The sequence below is a fragment of the Notothenia coriiceps genome, unplaced genomic scaffold (genome assembly GCF_000735185.1).
Source record: "Notothenia coriiceps isolate Sejong01 unplaced genomic scaffold, NC01 NC01_scaffold00019360, whole genome shotgun sequence".
Taxonomy (NCBI): Eukaryota; Metazoa; Chordata; class Actinopteri; order Perciformes; family Nototheniidae; genus Notothenia; species Notothenia coriiceps.
The window spans coordinates 137,689-145,866 of NW_011352061.1; the positions used below are offsets into that span (position 1 = coordinate 137,689).

General features: G+C 39.1%; 1 protein-coding gene and 1 long non-coding RNA gene across 2 annotated transcripts in view; both read left to right on the top strand.

Moving 5' to 3' along the window:
- Positions 1-8,178, top strand: part of nlgn4xa (neuroligin 4 X-linked a) — a 76,066-nt gene that overhangs the window by 21,310 nt on the left and 46,578 nt on the right. The gene's annotated exons all lie outside the window — the stretch shown is intronic.
- Positions 4,440-6,744, top strand: LOC104951990 (uncharacterized). Its single transcript, XR_799079.1, has 2 exons — positions 4,440-5,125; positions 6,328-6,744. It is a non-coding gene; the product is annotated as an uncharacterized lncRNA (long non-coding RNA).

Genomic DNA, 8,178 nt, shown 5'->3' on the forward strand with positions numbered 1-8,178 from the left:
ACCCCTCAAAATGCACTCAGATTTGATGCATTAGTCCAACACTTTAAAAAAAATCTTACCGGGGGAGTCATGCCCCGGACCCCCCTATAGGATTGAGGGCCAGCCCCACCTGTTCCCAAATAGATTGCATTTTTTAAATAGTAAGACGAGCCCATCTCCATATGTTCTTTTTGAGGTAGTAGATTTTAAACCTAGAGGCGCATCACTTGTCCACGCAACGCTATTGAGTAGAATTAAATCGAGTCAAAATGCACAAAAAAATGGTAGGGCCTCAGTGGACGAGAGATCATTTAACATCCAGTAAGGATGTCCAAAGCGTTACTTTATTTTAATCCATAAAGAAAAAGAAACTGTATTATCAGTGGCTTCATTTAATGGATGTTGAGAGGTATCCATATAATCTCTTCATTTTGCTCTCAAAGTGCGACCAGATTGATGCATCTAACTTCAATATGTAAAATAAAAATGTTCCCGGGGGAGCTGCCCCCGGACCCCTCCTAGACTAGAGGGTGTCCAGGTCCTACTCCCTACTTGATAAAATAGCACTTTACTGCACGTGCACCTCCTCTAATCTCAGATGCAGCTCCATGGAGTCCATTTGTGTTAAAGTACAGTGAGCCTTTCTAAAATATTACAGTAAAGAGACAACCTCACCAGCATTATAGGATATTACTAGACTTGTGCAAATAGCTTGTTGCTGATTTCGAGAGTACCGCACCTTTTTTTATTCCATCAAGCACTGGATAGATGACATGTGTGCCAGAGGTTTCCGTTCAACGAGCGGTTGGCTAGCAGAAGACAATTACAAGGTAGCCGTAAGTATAGCATTTTGGATAGGCTTGACGTTGCATGTTACGTTTGTTCTGTAAGCTAACGTTAGCGAGCTGAATAGCGAACTCGATGAGGATATATAATAATTGCAGGTAAATCATTTCAGAGGAGCGTACTATATTATGTGCGTTACGAGCCGCTTCGTGTGTGTTTCAGAGGATGAACACTCACGGCATTTCGGTTAGTAGTCACAAAATGAATAACTATTGATTCCGACCACAGAGCGATTGTGAAAGCAATGTATTTCACTGAGTAGATGTTTCGTGCCAAAACAATGTGACGTGCTCTAATTTCACATTGCCCGAAGACACATTTTTCGTTTGTATGACTGGTCTGGGGGAAGCTCGCGAAGTGTGTTTGGTACTTGTTTGCATTTGTGTACCGGGGAAACCTGTACAAGAAACACCGGACTGTTGTTATGCTTGCCTGTACGTTAAATTATCCGTTCTCTGCTTGTAATTATTCCGTTACCGAAGCTTCAAAGTTGTATTATCTCTGATTTGCCGAACATAGTTTAATATTCGTGAAGCCAATACTTGTTTATGTTGAAAAGAGAGAAAACAAACTTTCTTTATATAAAATTGAAGTATTATACAAGTAAAACACATTTTGCTTTAATCCCATGTAATTGTAGAATTAACACAGTTCCTTTGAAGATGTATCCTTGTCAGGAGTGTCTTGAGTAGTTCAACATTAAAAAAATCATTGTACATCATTTGTAAATATTTTACCCACTTGTTACCATTGGACGCCTATTTTATATGTAGCTTTCTGCGTGATTTTGGCTAGCAATTCTGGCTAATACGCTACCAGAGGTGGAATAAGTACCTCATATAAACAACGATCTCTGTACTGTGAGTAATAAGTAAATACCTGCAGATATTGTACTTGAGTAAAAAGTAAAGTACAGAGTGTAGGAAATACTCCTGGTACAGTAAAGATCCTGCATTCAGAATGTCACTCAAGTAAAAGTAGAAAAGTATTCTCATCAAATATAGTGAAGTGCCGGATCAGTAAAAAGTACCTCCATTGTGGGCGCAGATTGGCTCCATTTCAGAATAATAGGATATGAATGTTTTATAATGATTGATCATCTAAAGTGTTCCAAAGCTGTAAATAGGTGCGGAGCTAGTTTGCAGCTTGGTAAGTTCTGGCATGGGTAGCTTGTGGATTACTCCAGGTGGAACTTAAAGTCTGAATTTATACACTTATGATTATAATGTTGTGATTGTAATCACATTAATTAACTACATGGGCCTCCACATCTGTAAAAGTACAACCTAAAAGGTATTAATACATGAGTGAGGAAAAGTAACACCTTCACCTACGTCAACTATTTTTACGCCAACACCCCGTAAAAGTACAGGCGTCCAAAATAGTATCATCAACTAATGTGATCGTCGAAAAGTTATTTGGCTGATGTTTCATCACTTGGGCTCAGACAGGTTATTATGGGAGGCCCAGTCCTATTTATCATGATCACCTCATGTTCTGAAACGTACTTAAACTTAGTTTTCTTTTTCTAAATTTCACCTCGTGTCGAAGCTATCACGAAACACACATTGGTTGTTTATAGCATAAAGAAACATCTGATTTAAGTGATTAGGGAAATAAACATTTGAATATGTGTATATAAATTATGTAATGTTTCACAGCTGTAAGTGCTTGAAAAGCCTGGAAAATGCACCTTGAAAATGCTTGAAAAGGCTTGAATTTGACTTTGGAATAAGTGTAAGGAACCCTGCACTTAGACCAGGTCCTGACTAGAAACTACTATACCTAGACTATCAAAATCTGGACTGGAGTACCCAGAGGGTCTAAGATTCTTTATAACACAGTTTGAGATTTGTGAAACCTAATTCTATTTGTGAAAATAAAAAAAAAGGGAGATTTTCAGTGCTGTTTTCACATCTTGACCACATTGGACAGGTCTAATTAACCTAAAAATCTAAAAATGTGTTGGTATTGTGACAGTTAGATCATTACAGGCCAGTGTTTCCCTTTATCTGCTATACTCGCTATGATAGGAGTGCACTACGAAGTGAATGGAGTCTTTCAGAGCCTGTACACAGTTCAGATCATCCAGTGTAAAGCTATACTGTAGCATTAGTAATCATTTCTATGTCAAAAAAGTATAAACAGCAATCAATATCAAAACTTGCTAAACCATGCTCATGTCTTTATTATATTTGTGTTGCAATAGGTCATGCCACAGTCTGACAAGCATAGCTTGTTTAAGATTCAAAATGCAGCCCCAACTTCAATCCATAAAGCATCCAAATATATATCTGTGGCAGTGCTCATTAGTAGCCGCCATCCCATGCAAGTTTTAAATATACTGGGACCCCCAGAAGGCGCGTTAACTGGTGAGTACATGTACAGGATTATCAGGGCCTATTTGCTTCATTTACATTATTTAGTGGGTTTGAGTAGAGTACTTTTAGAATTCTAAAGTGTATTTTGAAAATGTATTGAAACAAAAAAAAGTCTCCATAACCTAACTTTCTACGAATAATAAAAGAATTTTTTAAGATAGACTATATACATGTTCTGAAGCACGTGGCCCTCTGAGAAGCTCCGACACAACATTCAATAGCTTTAGCCGCAGAAGGCTGCTGGCTCTGGTGGAGGCTGCCACAGCTTCTGTGCCCCTGATGTGAGCTACATTCATCTTCTTTTGAGTATTGTGGTGTTCCAGTCCGTGCATTACAATCATAATAGCGAACACCAAGAAAAATGTGATGCCACTAGTTAACTACTTCCTGAGTGGCTGCTTAATATTTTTGTAACTATGTTAACATGTCAGAGCTTTGCAGCTGCACGTAGTTATACTCTAAGAACTTTATGTCACTAGTACTGGTCCAGGGGTCACTAGTTCTTCAAAAGCTTACAAGTTGGACTTTGTGCTACTAGTGCTTCTCCTGGCATAACTAGTAGGCTTATGTGCAACTAGTCGGACAAAAGTGCACTAGTTCTGAAAAAGAGTGATCTATGTAATGTTTTATTTAACTATAAAGCAGAGTCGTAACAAGTGAGAGAGAGAGAGAGAGAGAGAGAGACGGGATGAAGTGATGCACCCATCGTGCTACCGTACAAGCCTGTGGGGGCAGTATTATGGTCTGGGGCAGCTGCAGTTAGTCAGGTCTAAGTTCAGGTCACGTTCCAAAGAATGAGGTCAGCGACACCTGAAATACTGAGACGGTCTTTCATCAATGGAGTTTTTCTTCCTGATGACGGACATATTCCAAGAGGACAATGCCAGGGGGGCTCACATTGTGAATGAGTGCTTCAGGGAGGAGGAAACAACCTTTCTACACATGGAAGTCCAGACCTCAGCCCCATTGAGAGTCTTTGGGATGTGCTGGAGAAGACTTTGCGCAGCGGTGCGACTCTCAAATCATAAATACAAGATCTTGGTGGAAAATGAATGCAACTCAGGACAGAAATACATTTTGTGTCATTGCAGAAGCTTATTAATATATATATTAAATATTAGTATGCAACTTTTCTTTTGGAAAGGGCAAAAAAAATGTATATTTACAACCATCTTAATTGATGGAGAACAGTCTGTAGTACCCTTCGCTGTGTTTGTTCAAACTGATCAGAGAGCAGCTTAGGTGCTTCCTTCCACACATCGACACACTCCGGTTCTTGTTTCATGTCCTCTTTAAGAACCACACGTTTGATGAAGAGTGTAGAGTGAAGAACTGTGGGCCTGATGAATAAATGGGCATCAACCTTCTGATTATTATTTACGTCCATCCATCCTCCGAGGCCGGCAGGATGAATGAAGCTTGTAGAAGTTCCTAATGAACTCTGAGAGGACGAGACAGACGGATGGAGAGAGGGAAGCTGGAGGTGAAGGAACGAATCACTCCTTCCTGTTCAAAAGCTTTAGATAATAGCAGGCTGCAGATCCATCACAGGAAGGTGTGGGGGGGCCGACAGCAGATTTAACATCATGAAGTGGTCAGCCATGTTTGGTGGATCAGATATTTTACACTTCAGTGTGACGGCAGTTAATGTAATCTTTAACCCACTATGCAGTATCATCCGAAAAATTCAAATGTATTGTATCTTCTGGAAGTGAAATATCACCTGAAAAAACAGTTGCTTAATTTATGCGTGCGTATGTAAAACATTACCTGTTTTTTTCCCTCCTGCAGATCGTGGGTCCAGCAGATGGGTCGAACTACATCGTGGATTATTACGGCGCCCGGCTGACCCGCCTGTCCATCACCAACCAAACCTACAGGAAGCCACATCTGTCTCTGTGAAAACAGCTTCACACACTGTGAGTTCATTTCATTTCATTTCAAACCTTTATTTATGCAGGTGAATCCCATTGAGATCATTGATCTCTTTTTCAAGGGTGACCTGCACTGCAGTGAGTTCACTGGTGAGTTTAGAGTATTAGGTTATGCTCTCAAACATTAAAAGTTTGCTTAATGTTGGCTGTATGGATTTCTTTTCTGCATACAAACATCTCGTCAATATAATGTTAAACTAAGAAAAGCAGGACATCTTCATAATTGTGAGGCTAAAAACAGGCAAGATATTTTGGAAAATAACATAGCTGTGACGATACATCGGTTTACAAAATAGATGCTTGTACATATATAGAAACAGTCAGTTTCCAGAACATCACAGTCTCCAGACAGATCATAAGAACACATTTTAAGAAAAATATCAAAACCAACACTTGATTAAGAAAGTACAAGTTAAACTTCACAGTTCAAGGTCACACACAAACACACACACACACACACACACACACACACACACACACACACACACACACACACACACACACACACACACACACACACACTTCCCCTGTGGGATTGAGCTGTTTAATATCAGAGTGTAAATTCAACATGAGGAAAGTTTCTCAGGGAATAAAAGAGTGACACTGAATAAAATCTAATCCAGTTTTGACTTCTTGAAGGCAGCGTTACTACAGCGGGGGAAAGGAGGGCTTTCAATCAAATACTCTACTTCAGTACAATGTTTGTACATGCACCGAACTTGAGTATTTCCAGTTTAAGCTACTTTATACTTACTCTAGTTCCACAAAGAGAACACAATAAGATAGTATGGAATATAATGATAATACAGTAGCATTACTATCACAGGTGCCATGTCACTAAAGGGTTAACAACAGGACTTGGTGTTTTTACAGTGTGCTATCGCTACCTTTAATAGAAGGTGTTCATTAAAATGTTATTTGAAATATAAAAATGTATTCAGCATTCTATTCAGTGCTAGATATGTAATATTATATTACTTGTATTCTTTTACTCTGTGCATATTAATTATTGATACAATAATTCAAATAGAAATGTACAATATTAAAACTAAAAATTGTCATGAAATGAAAGATTTCAGTAAAACATAAAGATGAATAAAAAAGGGAAACGTAATTATATAAATATCTGATTTTAAAACAGAATTTTGAAAAATAATCTTAAAATGTTTAATTTGTTCTTCCTTCAGGCCCGTCATAAATACAGAGAAAACTGCATACAACGGAGGATCCCCTTAACTTCTTCCACATCCACAGTTCAAGAATGAATGTGATATTTATTCAAACCTTCAGCCACCTGACTGAAGACATTTCAAGCAGCATTCGTCTGGCTCCGCATGTTTTCAGATTCATCCATCAAATGTTAGATTGATCAGTACTATAAGCCATTCGTTTCTTCAAGCATAATTACTGTGTTTCCACCTCTTCTGTAGAGTACGGTGTTAAACTAACAATATCAAGTCTCTCTGGGTCACATTTATATCACACCAGCTGGTCATTTATTTAAATGTGTTGTACTATATTGTGATGTTTCTTTGCTGTTATGTAACAATGTTTTTCTATGAGAACAGACATTGTAAATAAAGTTTATTTTTGCTTTCCGTCTATATTTGACTCTTTATTAAATAACACAATTGTTGAAGTCCCACAGCTGAGGATGTGATTTGTTTAAGGGTTTAAGAGGGTTTTATCTTTTTTTAATTTTAGTCATTTTTGTATTGGAACCACTTAGATATTTGATGTGTTTGTTACTTGTTTTTTTACTGTTTAAAGGTCCCCTATTCTACTCTTTTTCCACAATATACTACAGGTCTCAGATACATACAGAACATGTTTCTGAAGTGTTTGGCTGAAACACCAAACACTTCATTGTAGCATCCCATAATCCCCTCTGTTTCAGCCCTGTTCCAAAAGTGCAGATTCTGGGTCTGTAGCTTTAAATGCTAATGAGCTGCTGCTGGCCACGCCCCTCTGAGAGATGATTGGTTCAAAAACATAATGGTGCTCTAGGAGGAGATTCAGGTGATAAGGTGGTTGGTTACCTTTGTTGGTGATTGGCTAATGGTTAAACAAGCCAAACAAACATTGTGACATCAAAAAGTGGCCAAAATCTAATCTTCAGTCTTTGTTCCTGAAACAGTCAGAGCACAGAGGGGACACATACTGTATATATGTGTAAAAGACATGAAAAAGTTGATTTTGTATAATAGGTGACTGTGGTTAGGACGCCGGCTGCTGGAGTGATGGGAGTGGCTCAGCGGGGGACCAGACAGCTGATCAGAATCAGGTAATCAGTTACTCAATGAAAGCATCTGGTAACCATGGTTCTGGGCTCTTGCAGTAGGCTGGGTCCTGGGTGGAGGACTGTCACTCGCCCAGCCACCTCGCGAAATAGAGGAGCAGTCCGGGCTTCATGGGAGCCCTTTTTTGTGTTGACACTCAGCCTGAAATAAACTCTGCTTGTTTGCCAAACCGTTCCATCCGTCATATTTTATCCCTCTCGTGAGCTGGAACGCTCACAGTGACCTTTAAATGTTTGACAGTAGGTTACAAAACACAAAACATGTATAGATCAACTCTAGATAATTCAGCACCTGCTCTTCAAACTGCTCCATTACTCAATTATTCAACAAAGTTTTACACAATGCATATCTGCTGATAGTCCTTGTGAATTCCTGGGAAAACCCTTGGAGGTATATTTTTTTTAATCACTTTTTTTGGATCACTATCAACACGTTACTGATGCGATACACAGTCCTAACAGCTTCTCCCTCTCCACTGATAGACGGGTTGTAGTAACAAGGCAACCAGGCCCGGTTCCAGAACAAAATGACTCAGGGTGCATCTGAGATTAGAGAGGGTGCAGTGGTAAAGTGCTATTTTTATAAGTGGGGAGTGGACCTAACACCCTCTAGGGGGGTCCGGGGGCATGCTCCCCCGGGAAGATTTTTTTTTTAAATATTGAAGTTAAATGCATCAATCTGGTGCACTTTGAGAGCAAAATGAAGAGATATATGGATACCTCAACATCCATATGAAAC